Here is a 19,526-nt window from a genome sequence, read left to right on the forward strand (position 1 = left end):
AATTGGATACATTTGTTTTGCTTACAAATGAAGGGCCTAGCTTGGAGAAGGATGAACATTGGAGCAAGAACACGCATGGAGTTGATGGCATGCGCAAGGGGATCAAGAACGGAGTTACAAGTGATGATTTCAGGACTTTGAAGCCGCCATAAGGAGTGCATGAAGCCTTGGACGAAATATACAAGATGCCACTTCATAATATTCGTCCATAGGCTATTCTAGGTGCTGCGTCACCTTATTAATGGGCCAGGCCCATGTAATTTCGAAATACTTAAGTATAGGCTATTTTTAGAGTCCGTATGTGTGGGGAAACAAGAGTTAGGGTTGGTTTCGGACCCCACCCTCAAGGGCCACGAAATTCCCCCCTCTTCCTCCATATATACAGCCCTTAGGGCGTCGTTTAGACTTTGGGTTTTGTTTAGATTAAAAGTTTGCCATAGCTGCAACTTCGCGTACTTCGTTTGTGTCCAACGACCAGACCAAGACATCACAGAACCCCACCTTGATCAATAAAGCTTCCATCTTATATTTGCAATATCCCGATTGCAATCTCAGTTTCTTGCTTGTTCTTTGTTTGCTCGCAGGAAACAGACCCTCGTGGTCAGGTTGATCGTGCTCCGGCGTGGTCAATAACCCTCGGAAGTTGGTTTAGCGATTGCTAAGGCGCGACGTCTCGCACGTTCATAGTCGGATCGTCAAGGTCGACTCCCACAGAAAACGATAGCCACCATCTCATCGAAACATCGGGACACCTTAGCCTCTATCAGCTCTACTACGCTGTGGAGCTCTGTTTCTAGCAAGGTGAAAAGGTCTCCAACAACATAGCGGAGTATGAAGGTTTAATAGCGGGCTTGAAGGCCGCAGCTGCCCTGGGGGGAAACGCCTCACCATCAAGGGCGATTCGCAGCTCCTTGTCAATTTCTCCAACAAGGTGTACGAGGCGAAATATGAGCACACGGAAGCCTACCTTGCGGAGGTCCGTAGGATGGAGAAGCAGTTCTGGGTGTTGGAGTTGCAGCACGTGCCCCGTGACACCAATCAGGAGGCCGACGACATCGCCAAACGGGCGTCCTCGGCGGTTACCTCAGGAGCCTGGTGTTTTCGAGGAGCGGCTCTTCAAGCCCTCAGCCCTGCCGTCATTGTCAAACACGGCTCAGCCTCGGGAGGAGCTCCCCAGCCAGCTGCCTCCGGAGCTCCGGCCTGTGGCCCGGCCTCAGGAGCACGCCTGCTCCTGATGATGGAACCTCAGGAGGGGTGCTGGATCACGGAGCTCTGGAGTTACTTAACACAAGGGACCCTGCCGGAGAAGGAGGAGGAAGCGGAGCGTGTGGCACGGCAGGCCACGGCATACTGCATCAAGGATGGAGAGCTCTACCAGAAGCGACCAAACGATGTATCCCTGCGCTGCATCTCCAGGGAGCAAGGAAAGGAACTGCTGGAAGATATACACGACGGAGACTGTGAACATCATTCATCATCACGGACCCTCGTCGGCAAGGCGTTCCGCAGTGGGTTTTATTGGCCCACCGCACTCAATGACGCCGTCGAACTAGTGAAAGCTTGCGAGGCCTGCCAGTTCCACGCCAAGTAGATCCATCAGTCGGCAGGAGGCCTGCAGACTATACCCCTTTCGTGGCCATTCGCAGTCTGGGGGCTGGACATCCTCGGCCCGTTTCCTCGGGCGCCAGGGGGCTACCGCTACCTCTACGTCGCCGTGGACAAGTTCACCAAGTGGGCTGAAGTAGAGGCCGTCGGCACCATCCCCGCGGGTTCCTCGGTCAAGTTCATCAGGGGCATCGTGAGCCGGTTCGGGGTGCCGAACCGCATCATCACGGACAACGGTTCACAGTTCACCAGTAACCTCTTTAAAACATACTGTGCTAACCTTGGAACGCAGATATGCTACGCTTCGGTGGCGCACCCTCGAAGCAACGGCCAGGCCGAGTGAGCCAACGCAGAGGTCCTAAGGGGCCTCAAGACCAGGACGTTTAAGAAGAAGCTGGAGGCCTGCGGCAGAGGTTGATACAATGAGCTTCAGTCCATGTTGTGGTCCATCCGCACAACCGCGACCAAGCCGACTGGAGAGACCCCGTTCTTCCTGGTCTACGGAGCCGAAGCGGTCCTCCCTCACGAGGTCAGACATCGCTCTGCGCGGGTCCTGGCGTTCGACGAGGCGCAGCAGGATGCCATGCGGGGGATGGACCTCGTGCTGGGGGAGGAACGTCGCCGAGAAGCCGCACTGCGAGCGGCGAGGTACCAACAAGCACTGCGACGATATCACTGCCGCAACATCCGCCCCAGAACTCTTGAGGTAGGAGACCTCGTGCTCAGGCGGGTTCTCTCCAGGGAGGGACTGCACAAGCTCTCTCCCATGTGGGAGGGCCCGTTCAAGGTTGTTCATGTTTCCAGGCCCGGCTCCGCGCGCTTGGAGACTCAGGAGGGGGTGCCGGTCCAGAACGCATGGAACATCCAGCACCTCCGGAGGTTCTACCCCTAAAAAGGCCCAGAGCCTGTGAAGAAGGCGAATGCCTGTGAAGCTGTCGTGTTTTGGAAAAGGCTCGGAGCCTGTGAAGAAGGCGAATGCCTGTGAAGCTGTCGCGTTTTGGAAAAAGGCCCGGAGCCTGTGAAGAAGGCGAATGCCTGTGAAGCTGCCGCGTTTTGGAAAAGGCCCGGAGCCTGTGAAGAAGGCGAATGCCTCTGAAGCTGTCGCGTTTTGGAAAAAGGCCCAGAGCCTGTGAAGAAGGCGAATGCCTATGAAGCCGTCGCATTTTGGAAAAGGCCCGGAGCCTGTGAAGAAGGCCAACGCCTGTGAAGCTCGCCGCCCGTGACACTCTCACGTAATAATGAGTTGGGGTTGTACACGCCCCAGAGTCTCAGGAGCGCCGGCCTCAGGCCCTGGGGCTCCCTCCCATGCCCAGTGGCAGCACTTAGCTCCATGCTGGTGAGAAGACGTCGAAGACTAGATTAGGTGCCGGACGCGGCTTTTTCATTTGCTTTCCGCAGTTGGCTTCTTCATTCTCATTCGAAGTTTTATTGAAGCTGTTGCCATCTTTGGCTTGTGGTTCTTCGACTTTTCACTCTCTTGCCTCGATTTCTCTTATGCAAGGCCTCGCGAGGGGGGCAGCCGAGCGCCCTCACGAGTGTTCCTGTCCTAGTCGTTCAAAGGTTTCGCGACCTGGGTCCGTTATAGGAGCACCCCTCCAGTCCGTGCCCCACGGGCACTGCGACACGAACACAGGGCCTGGGTCGGTCGCCCCCCACGGCTGGGGATGGGAACTATCCACGCGCGGGCACGTAGCCGGAAGGCACGATAACGGAAGCAACGCGATGATTAACAAGCAATAACCCAAACACGCCCCGCGGGGCTTCACGCTACTGTCTTTTTACGCAGGAAAAAGGAAAAGAAAGAACAAATCAGGCGCAGCTCGCCTCACACCGGCCTGCAGGGAAGACTCGAGCTGCCTTCGGGGCTCAGGCAGACTCCCTCTCACGCTTCACCGAGGCGCAACGGCGGGCAGACACGCTACCACCTCCCAAGCGGATACGACGGCGTGGAGGCTGACCGCGGCCACCGCTAGAAGAGTCGCCGCCTGAAGAAGAACCGGAGAAGCTTGGGGAACCCTAAGCGCCACCAGTCACGCGAGCGCTGTCCTCTCCATCATCACCGGAGCTAGGTTCCCGGCCGCGATCGTCGTCCTCGGGGCAGCACCCTGCGTGGCAACCATCTTCCCCAAACACCCTCACGTAGAGGGTGGCATCGCCGTCAAACTTGAAGTGCAGGGTGCACCGACGGCTCAGGCCACGCGCACGGGCAAACGTCTGCCAACCGCGGGCCAAGGCCAGGCTCCCGGCTGCGGAGACCTCCAGTGAAGCCCATGAGGCCCGGTTGCAGCAGCCGTCAGCCTGGAGCCAGAGGCCACCCGGGGCGCCGGCCGGGAGCTCGTCGAGGAGGAAGCGAGGAAGTGGAAGCCGGGTGCTAGTCGGCTCCGCCGACCACACAACGAACTCCGGCAGCACCTCTGCAGCGCGAAAGCACGGCCTAGGGGGACGCGCGACCGAAACGCGCCCCCCGGTCGCAGCAGTCCGCCCATCACCATGCTGGAAATCGTCTCCATGGCCACGGGGAGCTGCCGTGGTGGCCACAGGATGTTTGCGAGGGCGCCCTCGGCTGCGCTTGGGCGGGGGAGAGGCAGGCTCAACCTGGCGAGCCTTCCCCTTCTCTGCGGCCGAGAACCTCCTCGACGGGGCCATGAAGAAGAAGGAGAAGCAAGGGGGGATGAACTGGAAGGGCGCGCGCCGATCTGTACTTATAGCCGGCGAGGGCCAACCGTCGGCCCCCACGATCGCAGGTAATCATGACCCGCTTTGCATGCAGGGACTTGTCCAATCCACGCAGTTGCCGAGGCGCCATGGGGAAGTGGAGACGCCCACGTCCAATCAACTGCCACGTGGCGCCTAAGACCGCAGGCTGTTAGGGCCCGCGGCGCTTCGCTCTTGCCCTTTCGCCTCCCTGCACTGCCAAGCCCGGGCGCGCCTTGGGCCCGGGGGCTACTATCGGCGTTCTGGGAACGGGGGTCCCCAGACTTGCCTGCCTGCGGCGTGGCTCAAAGGGGGGCCTAGCACGGCCCATCTTCATCAACACAGACTCAAGACCCTCGCGAGGGGCCAAGCCTCGCGGGGCGGACAACAGGGGGCTTCCTCAGGCACGGCCTCATCAGGATGGCTCGCGAGGAGGCGGAGAGATCAAGGCGGGGTACCTCACGAGGTGCCCGTGACACAAGCCATGACGACCAAGGGTGCCAGGCAGGCGCCAGCCCACGCAGTGTCCTCCTTTCCTCTTTGGTGCAAAGGGGGCAAGCGCAGCCGCGGAGTACCGAGGCATCAGGCCAAGGTTGCCATTTCTGTGCAACAAGACCAAGACCAGGAGGACTGCAAGACGGAGGTCATCGTGGATCCCAAGACGGTGTCACCACCAGAGCTTTGTGCAGGCGAAGACTACTTTTGTTAGGATAGCTGTCCCCCTTCAAATTAGCCCGCCATTGTTGGCTCCCTTCCCGCTCGATATTTGGGAAGAGGACCAGGGCCTCTATAAATAGGACTAGACACCATAGTAGGAAAAAAGAGATCGAATCGGAGAGAGAATCGAGAGAGAGAGAGAGAAGGGTGACTGAACTCCTCCTAGCAGTTCATCGCCCCAGCCAAGAACAGACCCTCGCGAGGCTGTTCTTCCTTGTATTGCTCATCATCATCAGCCCAAGAGGCAATCCACCACACCACACACTGGAGTAGGGTATTACACCACAACGGTGGCCCGAACCAGTATAAACCCTGTGTCTCTTGTGTTGTTCTTTCCATAGCTTAGATCTTAGCGAGGTGAAGGGGTGCAGATAGGTAGAAGGCGAAATCTCCGTGCGCACCCCAGTGTTCGAACCTCAAGGGTCTGCCGGAACCCGAAATCCGACAAAGTGCTCCTCCAATCTTATCACTTCCTCAACGCATGCCTCCATGAATGGACTTTGGTAATCTTTGTTGACTTGTCTCACCACCAGCTGTGAATCTCCTCCAATGATCAGCTTCTTGATTCCCAATTCTGCGGTAATCCTGAGCCTGGAAAGGAGCCCTTCATATTCTGCTATATTGTTGGTCGCCTTTTCCCGGGCAAAGTGCATCTGGACAACGTACTTCAAGTGCTCCCCGGAGGGGGCTACAAGAAGCACGCCAGGACCTGCACCTTGCAGGGAAAAGGCACCATCGGAATACATGATCCATTCTTGGGGCGCTTCCTTGCCGGGGATGACTGTTTTCGGTATTTCCTCATTAGGGGTTGGCGTCCATTCTGCAATAAACTCTACCAATGCCCTGCTCTGAATTGTTGATGTGCTCTCAAACTTTAGGCAAAAACTGGATAACTCCAAAGTCCACTCCACTATTCTGCCGGTAGCCTCAAGGTTTCGAAGTATCCTTTGCAACGGGAAGCGAGTGACAACCGTGATCTCATGGGCTTGGAAGTAGTGGCGCAGTTTCCTTGAGGCCATGATGAGACCAAAGATCAACTTTTGCACACCAGAGTACCTCGATCTATCTCCTTGTTGCAAGGAACTAACAAAGTACACTAGGCGCTGCACCACTTTCTTCCTTGCCGTGTCCTTGGGGTTTCCCTCGCTACCGTGCTCCCTTCTGTCTTGAACATATTACATCCACTCGGCATCAAAGTTCGCCACTATGATAATAAAGCACAAGCAGACAGTAGATTACATAGAATAGGCATCAAAGATCACCATCAGTGCAAATAAACATGCTGAAAAAATAATATACAAAACCGACAACACTTCAATAGAGTTCAAGAATGGTTTGCCCTGCTCGGGAGCTGCAGCCCAAGCAGCTGAGCAAGCTGATGAGACTGCGCTTGTTTGACGCTTATATCCTCCTCACTCTGAAAGAGAAACAAGCAGACAGATGACATGTTTTGCACATATAAGTATTAGTGCTGACAATTCATCACATTTCTTATTGACGAATATAGTGACACAATTTAAAATAGCATTAACACAATATGGTATTGTTCAGGTTAAGACATGGCAGGAAATGACATTGTGAAGGAGTTGGCAGCTTGACGACACCACTGGATTACAGATCAAGAACTTATAAGTCTCAGTGGTTAGTGTGTTGTCAATTTATCCCATTTCAGATTGGAAATAAAGAGACGGTTTAAATAATAGTAGAATGGTATGACATTGTTCATAGTTAAGACATTGCAGAATATGACATTGTGTTGTAGTGGGTAGGTTCACCACACCACTGGATTACAGATCAAGAACAGAAGCATACATGTAGTGCAAAAGAAGATCACTTGCTCTATATAGTTTAATTTACATGGTATGAAGAAGGAACTTGGTTGTACAACTGTAAACTTAATCTGAGAAGGACAACTTTTGTTTATGAACTACATAATAAACTTTAAACATGCAATTTGTTGCAAACACCAAAAATAAACAGTTATTGCAGTCATGCCTAACCAAATATACACAACAAAGTTTACAGGCTTGAGAAGGACAAACTTACATTAGTGGTGAAGACAGGCTCTATAAAGCCCTTGTGCATGCTGATGGGGGGGGGGCAGTTCAAGAAGTTTACCACAGAATCTTCTTCATATGCATTGCCTTTATTCTATATTTTGTTAAGAGCAAATACATATGTGATAATATAAGAAAAAATGGAGAATATTTAAGGAAAGATGAAGAGTGATGCTACATAACCAAGTAGCTATAAATGTAAGTACAACGATACAGGCAAAAGGTACAGCCAATAGCAATGCAGAGCTAAACTTCTTCAGTACCATCGGTGTTATCCAACCTTATGGTAAGAGTAAATATAGATCTGATGTGTAGAAAATGGAGGGCAAAGGAAAATAAGATGTAGAGTGATGGTACATGAACAACTAGCTATCAATATAAGTACATTGATAAAGGACATCAGGTACTTACAAGAACAATGCAGAGCTAAAAATTTTCATTGGCATTGGATATATTCTAACTAATGCAACAATTCATACATATTAGATAATTTGGAGCGAACAATTGATAAGCAAGCTATCATGCATACTGCTATCACATAATGAACCAGGTATGAATGCAAGTACAGTGATAAAGGACAACAGGTACTAACAAGAGCAAAGCAGCGGGCAGCATATTTGCAATATCCTGTCATCCTTTTCAAACCAGAATTCTTCTTCGAGCAGATTTCCTGCAAAAGAGATCTGTAAGGCACATGCGGAAAAGTAGAAGTTCAAATTGTCATGTGATATCATAGACAGTACCTCATCCTGGGAACGAGACCAGTGCATAACCAGGTTTTTCCATTCAATGTCTTCTAAATTTAGCACAGGAGACTTCACCGGAATTTTGTTTATAGACTTGCCATCAAAGTGTGATTTCCTCAGGTAACACGGATACCGCTGCAATGCTTCCTTGAAAATCGCAAGCAAGCTTTGCTCGGCATGACTATCCAGATTGACCCTCGCCTACTTACAACAATGTAATGTAAATCATTGATGTGTTCAATCAGCAGAAAACAGGAAATAATCACCATGAATAATATCACTTACATGTAAGTGGGACAAGAAGATGTGAAAATGGTGTTTGTCTTCACTATAATCTTCCCATGATGGGAATATATGCATGTAGTCCCTAACAACATTGAAAACATTGTCTTTTAAACTAGGAATAACTGGAATGGGTTCCAATCTGTAGGAATTGGCCGTCTCTGCAGTTGGGATAGGTCTTCGGCCGGTGGACTTGCTGTACTTTTTGCTGGAGTGGGATTTTTCTGTGGTACGACTGGTGCTATGGAAACTGAAATCGGCATACCTTTTGCTGGAGTGTAGGTCTTGTGTGGTGGGGCTAGTGGTGTGGCCAGTGAAGTATGGGTACAGTCTACTAGAGTCGGTCTTACATTTTGTGTCACTATTTGTAGATCCAATATAAGTGGGGTGCTGCCTAATTTCTCCGGCACCACCATGTTTTTCAAGGACTTTGCTGGTGCTCCTTCAGGTTCGGCAATCACCCTCTTCCTTTTTGATGTCTGATGCACAAGAACAACATTTGAGTGGAAAAACATGGTATGATGACAAATGGAATATGTATTGATAATGGATGGGCATGGCATCTTGACATATATGATGAGGAAACTAAGCATATGGCAGTGCAACAAAGTAGAAGAAATGCAAGACACCTTATGCAAGATACGCGCAATCAATAAAACCTTGCCAAATTAGAACATGTACCTTGATGGGTGAACAGGACAGACCATCTGCCTTTGACTCCTCAAGGTCAGAATAGTCATTAGGATCATATTCGGAACAAGAATCTACCGGTGGGGAGTGTATGAGTTTCATTGCATCCAGAATGACACTCAATGCCTTGGTGCTAATTTTGTAAGTCGTTGCAGTGTTCCACTATATTCTTCTGATGCGCGGATTCTGATATTCACTGTGATTACGTATAATATCCGAGAAGCCTGAAAACATAAATAATAGTGAGATTATCTTTGTAATGCAGAGGATATTCTAATATAGGGGTGCCCTGCAAGCCCTTGTGTGCTATCACTGGATTCTGATGAGAGAGCCCATGTGTGTTGTAATATGGTGCGTGCATTAATATAATCTGGCACAAGTACACAAAAAATAGGCTCCAGAAGTAAGGATAGTTGGTATTAAAGAAGAACGAAAGAGGAACATGCTAAAGAAGAGCAAGCAGATTTTGGATAATAAAATGTTCGTTGTGCAGTGCACACACATGATGAACCAGAGCGTATTAAGAATGCAACTCCCTGTTGTCTCTCTATATGTGGTGCACGTGCTTTTCGAAAGTAAAAGTAGGAACATTAGCTGACCAATTAAACGCTATCTATTTTAGTAATATCAGCATCATATCAGAATTGTATTTGAGCAACAAGTTTGGAATTATGAGTGGCACGCTGTTTAGCTTGATGGATTCAGGAGCAGTGCTAAGCAACTATGATGATGGTACTGAATATAAAGAAATTTCTGCACGCAAGTCACGTGACTTTTGTCATTTGGGTCAGCCGACCATTTTAGGCGGTTCGATGAAGATCCTACGTCTCCTAACCCTTCTTCTTCCTCGTCTCTGATTCTTCCCATATAGAGCACCGCACGGGCCGCCGGCCGAACCACCGGCCCCGACCCCCCGCCCTCCCCTGAACCGCCCCCACCGCCTATGTTCCTCCGCCATCCCCACCCCCACCCGCGCCCCACCCGCGTAGAGTTTTCTTCGTTCGGCAAGGCCCCACCACCGCTAGGCCACCGCCCCCACAACCACCATCCCCACCCAAGCCCCTTCCTTCGCATCAGGGAACTCCGGCGAGCTCTCAAAAATCGACTGACCCAATTTTGAAATCTAGTCTACTGTCATTTAACTAGTGTGGAATATAAAAGGGGAAAACCATAAGCATTGCGAGTATAGTGTTGAGCGTGCCATGGCGGATCTGAAGGTGCAAACCGGACAAAGGCAACTTTGCAACCAATGTTTGCTTTCAACTAACAAGTAAGTGATGGACAAAAAATCAGAGTAAAGCATCATCGATCTATTTTCTTGCTGCGATAAATAAGTTGAGCAGATACGAAAGAGTACTGCCTCTGGTGCGGCGCCGTGTATGCATCTGCTAAGAATTTGACGGTGCTGAGGTAGTGATGGGTGTCGGCGGCATGGAAGAAGATCTTGGAGGGTAGACAATAGCAGCGGGGGAAATATCCCGACGTGGTGTACGATGGCGGGGATGAAGCCAGAGGATGGGATGCAAGGATCCCGGTCTGAAGCCGTGGATGAGGGAGGTCGATCTATTGTAATGGACGACGACATCGGGGTCTCAGCTCCGGCATGGTGGAGGAGGACGATGGTGGATGGGGTGGTGGACGGAGGAGGATGGGGTGGAGAGGGTGTTTTGGCGCCCACGGAGTATGAATGGGGAAATGGAGGGATAGAGGAAGGGAGGAACCATTTCTTCAGGGCACGCTTGTCCCAAATGTGAGGAAATTTACAAACTTAGCCCCCATTTAAAATTTCCTACATCACGCAATATTTGTCGGTTGGGGATAGGACGGTAATCTCGTATACACCGAATATTTGCCGACGGAGATTTCGGCCAACGAGAGTTTGTTTTGGCGCCCACCGTGTATGAATCAGGGAGGGAGTTGATTTCGGCTGCGGAGACACTGTGTTTTGGCACCCACCATGTATGAATCCGGGTGAGAGGCGGTTTTGTCACGTTTGAGTGAAATTACAAACCTACCCATATCGAAACCTATAGAAATCGAGCCGATAGGCTTTGCGTGTCAGGGATAGGCAGTAATTTCCATCTTGCTGATTTTGGTTTCGGGCGGTTACTGTGACATTCCCAGCTTCATTCAAATTTTTGCAGAGCAAGAGTGCACGTTTACCGTGCCAACTCAATTCAAATCCAGTTTGTATTCTATTTTTGTTCGGGCAGGATCCATTTTCGATTGGAATAAAATTCTATATACATCATTTTTATATATACTTTCAAAAGCACAACACCCTTTATACATAAATATGGTTTACAAATGGCATGATCTCAGATTCATAAGGCTCGATCCATCTTAGTTTGGATTTTCAATTATTTGAAACCACTTTATGTTGAAATCCAATGTATGCATTCCTTGCTAACTGTCTCCAATTAATGTGTGTTTCATGCGGTTTTTTACTTCTCAAACATGTATAATGTGTTTCACACACGAACATATAGTGTAATCCCGTTTAGACATTAATTGCATATAAACCATGCATTGTCTCTAATTAAAGAATCTATGGATCACTAATATTGATAAACTATATAACATTACACATGTCCCCAAATTCAAATGAATATGCATGTTTGATACACCAATTTTTGTTATGATATTATCGGTGTCGTGGTCTCTAGTTTAAATATTTGAATCCCCTTTAATCCAGATATTCGTCTCATATAGCTACCCCTCATGCTTATATAGGAGTATCTCTCTAGACCTATACGTGTTCATCGTCTCTCACGTATCTCTCATGCTACTTGTATTTCCACAATGATCTTTTATCTTCGTAACACACTGACGGTACTCTCTCCCTCGACCTTCATCACTCTATCTCTCTCTAAGTATATCTCGCTCCCTGCTATGTGTTTCTAACTATGATTCTCCATGTGAAATATCTTTCTCTCACACGAACACAAACTTCGTCTCTCAGGGTCTCATTTCTCTCTACTATTCCCTTGTGTGCCACTCGCTCACCCTCCCACACAGAGATGTCTTGCGCTCGTTAGGTATGAGAAGCTATGACTCTTCCTCTTGAATATCTCTTTCTCAAACACAAAAACAAACTCTGTCTCCCAGGGTCTCATATCTCTCCACCATTCTCTTGTATGTCGCTCACACACACTCTCTCTCCCTAGAGATATCTCGCATTCCCTGATAGGCTCTCTAGCTATCACTCTTGTTGTGAAATATCTTTGTCTCTCACAGATAGAAAACTCCGTCTCTTGGGATCTCATTTCTCTCTGATATTTGTTTGTATGTGACTCACGTGCACCCTCTCTCTATCTCTCTCACACCCATACACATAACTTAGCCTTCTGATCCACTCGACTCTTATATCTAACACACACACTAGCTATCATCTTTATCTTTCTATTTATCTATTTCTCCATCAACCTTCTTTCTCGCCCTCACTCTTTCTTCCTATCACGCACACTATATATGTTTCTCTACATGCAGTCATGTGCCCTCCTTTTATCTTTCTCTCTCTCTCTCTCTCTCTCACACACACACACACACACACACATAAATTCACCCTCTGAACCACTCGGCGATCATCTCCAACACTCAAACTAGCCGATGTCCCTCTAGCTAGCATCTCTATCTCTCTATCTATCTGTAGTTTCTTCGTCAACATTTCTTTCTCGCAAACACTCTTGCTTCCTATCACGCACTATATCTGTCTCTCCATACATGCATCTATAGGTTGATCTTTTTTGCACAATCATTGTGTCTCGGTCCCTCTGTTCGCCATAGATGCATGCTCCAGCCCATGCCACTATCTCTTAAAGACAAAAACACATGCTCAATTATCGGGCCTTCTTCCCTGCACTCTCACATGCATGCATATTGTCATATCGATTTGTTTCTCCCATGTCGTTGATCTTATGACTTATGTCTTCTTTCTTTTATCTCGATCATGCACGCGCGCACACACACACACACATCCCACGTATACATGTATACCTCTCGCACATGCACGTTCAAGGTCTCCTATGTCTCCATACGTAGTTAATCACCCTCAGCCCTAACCCCACATCGAATCGTTCTCTTCTTGTGTGCACATAACTTCCGCCTGGATGGGTAAAACACACACTCACACTTAACAATCTCCTTCTGGCTACCCCTCCCCCTCTCTCACTCTTCCCCTATATCCCCAAAACCAATAAGACCATCCCTTCATTTAATTCCCGCCTACATGCACCATCGATATATAGTAGTCTTCCTTGGTGTCTCTCAAACAAACAAGTTCTCTCGATGTCGACTCCTCTCATGCGGACATGCCTTCTCTTCCCTCTCTGCGGGCCTTTTCTCTCTCGCATTCCCTCGTTGGTGGCCTGTGCCATACACATCATCTCTCTACGATGAAGCCACACACACTTAAATTACTTTCACCACCGAAGACTCCGCTTCACACACACACACACACACACACACGCACGCACCTACCCACACACACTAAGACTCCATCTCACACACACATGCTCTAGGAGGAGCATTTGTTCCTACCACCCTTCGTCCAACCTTACCCGCATGAACAATCACCTTAATTTACTTGTATAACATGGACAAATTCCACTTTACTTTAGTAGTTAGCAAACTTCCCATAATTATATAACGCAAATCACGAGCAGGAAGTGACATTTTTTTACACAAGGACATTAACATGGCCACATAAATCACTAGCTAAAGTGTAATACCATTATACTTATATCCCGATGCAAAAGGTTGAGCACATGTCTGAAGAGTAGAGTTGCACACACACACACACACTCTGTCTCTTAGAATCTCTCTCTCATAGACACCAGTTACGTGACGCCCCCTTAAGCAAACCCGTATGTTACAATTTGTGCACCCGCGGGTACACGTGATGGTGCACATTTATTTAAGCCAGACGGCAAACCAAAAAAGTAGCTGCATTCATTCCCCTCACGCCGCCTCTTCTCTGGTCACCGTCGCCTGATAGCCATGGCCCAGCCGAAGGTAAGGACATATGCCATACTCCCGCCAGAGCGGTGCTTTAATCTGGAGGCAGTGCGAAGCCCAGATCACAGCCGCCCTGCCTGCGGAGTCTAGACTAGCCGGAGCTGGACGAGGAGGCGGAGCAACACATGGAGCCGGAGGAGGAGAACGACGACGCAGAGCCGGAATAGGAGGACGACGACACGGGCGAAGCGGAGCCAAAGGAGGACGATGATTTCCATTATACTCAGACTTAAAGGGCTTTGAGTTTCACACCACATTTATTTCATAGAGATAAGAGAAAGGAAAATTTATGGTCATGCATGCATCTTTTTGTGCTAGCACTCCTATATATGGGTTGACCAGTCGCTTCCCGCGGACGTGCGCGGGCGGTGGAAGAGGAAGGAGAAGGGAAGCGGCTGTGGAGTACGCCAGTTGTAGCATGAGCTCCAAGGAATGTTCGTGATAAACAATGCATAGTTGTATAGTATAGTCCAGCGGAGTATGAATTGGCCTTTAGGTTGCGTGTGGATGACATGGCTGCAACATGCAGGCTGTAGTTCGACAGCCTACCGCTCCGCTTTGAATGGTTTGGTCACGCAAGATTTGCATGCATGCATGTCATGCACGTACCTGTCTGCTAGTCCGCGTTGGCCCATTCTCCCGAAAAACAACTAACCCCAGTCGCTGTAAATGTCGTGTGTGCTTTAATTCCGGGCTAGTGGATGGACGTGAACGTGCCGTACAACGAACTGTCCGCCAGGTCCCTAATCTCCATCTCTACTCTTATACTACTCCCTCCATTTTTATATATAAGGCCACTATGGAATATATGTTTTGCATCTACATAAGGCCACCAACAATAATCGAGGCAAAATTAATGATATTTTCTCGTACTAGCTACCTGTTTAATAGTCGCATGCATGTAGTCATAATGACAGCCAGCTACTTTCTCCACTCAGTTTTCTTGCATGCATGTGGGGTATCAATGATCCCAGTAAATGAAAAGAAAAGCTGACTTGCAAAGCAGACATTAAATTTTACATTGGTACCTGTAATTTGAGTTAGTGGCCTTGTATATAAAAATGGAGGGAGTAATAATAATCTATCTCTCTATCTCTATCTCTCTTCTACTACTTCTACTACTCTACTACTCTTATAAAAAACTGAGTTGGTGATGATGGTGTCCCTGCCATCCTGCAATATAGGCCGTCCGATTTATATCTGACGAATAGAAATAAAACTATGGTAATTTTGCAAAAAGATACCCACACCCCTCTCCACATTTGCAAATAAGGCCTGCCCTCGTTCATCCTTTTCTCTCACAAGATAAACTACTCATAAAAATGCATCTTGATGTCACGTGCAATGCACGAGGATGTTTCTTTGGACCTTGGGGGTCTCTCTAGCGCGGCACGACCGTAGTTGCAAGTTGATGCCCCTTGAGATGCTGGTGTTGAGGGGCACTCGGATTTTGGACGATGAGCAGGTAAGTGATGAGTTTGATCATGTAGTAAATGCATTCTAAAGACTACTTCCGTGTCCATTTCCTAATTCCCTCGCTGCCCACTGTTTCACAGGTTACATTTCGTGCCAATGGAGATTGGCTTGCATATGTACGGGAGGGGACACTACAAAAAAAGACACATCCGTGACATTTTGGGCCTTACGAATTTTTTTGTCAATGACGATAATTGTGACAAAACCCGGTATCATCATAGATGTGGTGGGCTCCTACTTCTATGACAAAAAATCATGACAGAAAATGGGCTTTTTGTCCAGGGCTGGACGGAGACGCAGCTGCATGACATTCTTTGGGTTGTCCATGATGGAAAAAACCATGGTAGAAGCGAGGGCAAGGAAAATATCAGGGAGTTCCTGGTTACGGTGGGTGGTCAGGGCTGAGCGATGCATGGAGGTTTGCACGTTTCTCTCGTACATGTACGTGCGTGAGTGCGAGGCGTTGTGCTCTAACTGAACCCGAGCGATTGCACTAGCTATGTTATTGAACCCCGATCGATCCCTTGTTGTTAACTGAACCCGAGTGATTCCTTCGCTACTGCTGCTAACTGAAGCTGATCGACGCTGCCTCTTGATGAACAAGACCCTGGTCTAGGAGGTGTGGGGGTGGATGAACAGTAGCCGGTGGAGGGACCCCGTATGTGGAGGGCTGGTTGAACAGGACCCCATGGAGGGGCTGGTTGAGCAGGACCCTGTGGAGGGCTGGTTGAATAGTAGTCGGTGGAGGCTGGACGAACAGTACCCCATGGAGGGCTGGATGAACAGTAGCCGAGGAGGCTGGATGAACAGGACCCCGTGGATAAACAGTAGCTGGTGGAGGCTGGAGGAAGTCGATGATGGATGAACAGTAGCAGGTGGAGGCTGGAGGAAGTCGACGGTGGATGAACAATAGCCCGTGGAGTCCTGTTTGGTGATACACCACACCCCTCCCGATCAACAGGACCCCGTTTCGACCGTAGGCACTCCAACACTAGTCCGTTTCCTCTGTTTTGTGGTACGCCACACCCCTCTCGATCACAGGACCCCGTTTCGACCGTACACGGTCGAACCCAAGTCCATTTCCTCCATTTTTGCGGTATGCCAGACCCTTCCCGATGAACAGGACCCTGTTTCGACCGTATGCGGTCGAACAGAAGGCCCATTTCCTCCATTCTGCGGTAGACCAAACCTCGTTTCGGCTGTTCCGTCAAAGCCGGTTGGCTCCCAATGAACACGACGTATTCCGTTGCCTCCTGATGAACATGACACATTTGTTGCCTCCCCATGAACACGACGTAGTTTCTCCGTTCCAACCCATACGGTTGGCTTCCGATGAATAGGATTAGTCGCTGTACGCGTTAGAGACCCCGCCCGTATGTACGCACATAGCCATATTTACTATCATGCAGAGTGGCCGTACGTACGTGTACACGATATAGACAGGACTGCGTGACATGCTACGCCGGAGCCTCTACTTCAACACGTGCCGCTCCTTACTCGGCCACAGTACGTTGCTGTAGAGACACCAATCGACCGCTATGTACGTACATGTTCGCGGCCGGACAGATAACGCTACCTTCGCTTCAACCTGGTGGGTCCCAGCTGTCAGGGGGTAAGAAGGCAGTTCCTTCCGTGCGAAGATAAAGCCGGTGGGTCCTAGATGTTAGGGGAAACATTTTTTTTGTGAAATACAGAGGCCCTTCCGGTAGGTCCGAGGTGTCAGGTGGAGGAACCATTATTTTGCACGTAATAAGGAGGCACTTCCTTGCGTGCGGCCATGGACCCAACTATCAGCCTCTCCACTTACAGTCCTCTTTTGATGACTGTCATTCGTTGACCGAGTTCATGATGCCGTACCGCCCGGGAGCACCAATGTGGTGGACGATGGCGTGACCTAGGAAGGGAACGACCCAGAGCCGGGGAATACGCAGCAGTGGATGCCCATGCGTAGGGGAGTACGAGGGTTGCCTGCTTTGACTGCGGTTTGAGGCTACCATCTCCGGAGAATAATAGGGGGTGTGGGTGAGTAGAGGGAAGGCCTGGCCAGTAGTAGTATGGTCGAGTAGTGAGGCCTGCGCGGCAGCACAGCCGACCACGGGAGGCTGGAGCCGGCAGTACGAAGGGCGCAAGTTTGGGCGACTGGAGCAACAAGACCAGAGGTTGAAGACGCACCTTGGCCGTTGGATTAACATCAAATAGTCAATGCAGCTAGAATCGTTTATTGACTAAGTTGAAAAAGCCCTGCATACGCGTTAACTTAGTAGGCCCACAAGTCAGCCTACAAATCTGGAGGGTCCCAGCTAGTAGGGGGAATCAATTTTTTTTCACGCAATAAGGTGTGTAACACCCACAATGCGGCTATATCTCCCACGTGTCAGGGCACGACTTAGAGGCATAGCCGCATGGTAGGCTTGTCGCAAGAGGGGTAATCTTCACACATCCCATGTACTGAATAAGAAAGGGATAAAGAGTTGGCTTACAATCGCCACTTCACAAAAATACAAGTGAAACATACATCATCCAAATTACAAACAAGGTTCGACTACGGAACCAAATTAAAAGAAGACAACCACAAATGCTAGATCCCCGATCGTCCCAACTGGGCTCCACTACTGATCATCAGGAAAAGAAACATAGTAACGGCCCGAATCCTCGTCGAACTCCCACTTGAGTTAGGTAGCGTCCCCTACACTGGCATCATCGGCACCTGCATCTGTTTGGAAGTATCCGTGAGTCACGAGGACTCAACAATCTCACACCCGCGAGATCAAGACTATTTAAGCTTAAGGGTAGGATAGGGTAATGAGGTGGAGCTGCAGCAAGCACTAGGAAAATATGGTGGCTAACATACGCAAATAAGAGCGAGAAGAGAAGCAACGCAATGGTCGAGAAGCTATAAGTGATCAAGAAGTGATCCTAAAACTACTTACGCACAACCATAACACAAGAACCGTGTTCACTTCTTGGACTCCGCCAAGAAGAGACCATCACGGCTACACACGCGGTTGATTCATTTTAATTAAGTTAAGTTTCAAGTTCTCTACAACTGGATATTAACAAATTCCCATCTTCCACATAACCACGGGCACGGCTCTAGAAAGTTTATACCCTGCAGGGGTGTCCCAACTTAGCCCATCACAAGCTCTCACAGTCAACAAAGGATATTCCTTCTCCCGGGAATACCCGATCAGTCTTGGAATCCCAGTTACAAGACATTTCGACAATGGTAAAACAAGACCAGCAAAGCCGCCCAATGTGCCGACAAATCCTGATAGGAGTCGCACATATCTCGTTCTCTGGGCACACCGGATGAGCACTCCGTACAACTAAAACCAACCCTCGAGTTTCCCCGAGGTGGTGCTGCAAAGGACTCTAGTTCGGACCAACACTCAGAGGAGCACTGGCCCCGGGGGGGTGTTAAAATAAAGATGACCCCCGGGAGCGCGACTCCCAAGGGAAAAGTATAGGTGGTGGTGAGGCAAGTGGTAAAACCAAGGTTGGGCCTTGCTGGGGGAGTTTTATTCGAAGTGAACTGTCAAGGGTTTCCCATAACACCCAACCGCGTAGGGATGCAAAATCAAGGAACATAACACCGGTATGACGGAAACTAGGGCGGCAAGAGTGGAACAAAACACCAGGCATAAGGCCGAGCCTTCCACCCTTTACCAAGTATATAGATGCATTAATTAAATAAGAGATATTGTGATATCCCAACATAACCATGTTCCAACATGGAACAAACTTCAGCTTCACTTGCAACTAGCAACGCTATAAGAGGGGTCGAGCAAAAGCGGTAACATAGCCAAACAACGGTTTGCTAGGAAGGTGGGTTAGAGGCTTGACATGGCAACATGGGAGGCATGATATAACAAGTGGTAGGTAGCGCGACATAGCGATAGAACGAACAACTAGCAAGCAAAGATGGAAGTGATTTCGAGGGTATGATCATCTTGCCTGAAATCCCGCAAGGAAGAAGAACGAGTCCAAGAAGTAGACGACCCAACATAGTCAAACGAATCCTCACAACTCCAGAACGAAACCGAAGCTAACAAGAGAAGCAACCCGGAAATAAGCAAGCAATATAGTAAACAACCATCACATAGACATGGCATGATGCACAACCAAGTATGATGCATGTCCGGATTAATGAGGCATGGCATGGCAAAGTGCAACAAACAACACTACAAATTAAGTGGAGCTCAATATGCAACGAGTTGCATATTGACGAAACACCACACGACTT

This window comes from Triticum urartu, chromosome 1 (assembly GCF_003073215.2).
Source record: "Triticum urartu cultivar G1812 chromosome 1, Tu2.1, whole genome shotgun sequence".
In the NCBI taxonomy this organism is placed as follows: domain Eukaryota; kingdom Viridiplantae; phylum Streptophyta; class Magnoliopsida; order Poales; family Poaceae; genus Triticum; species Triticum urartu.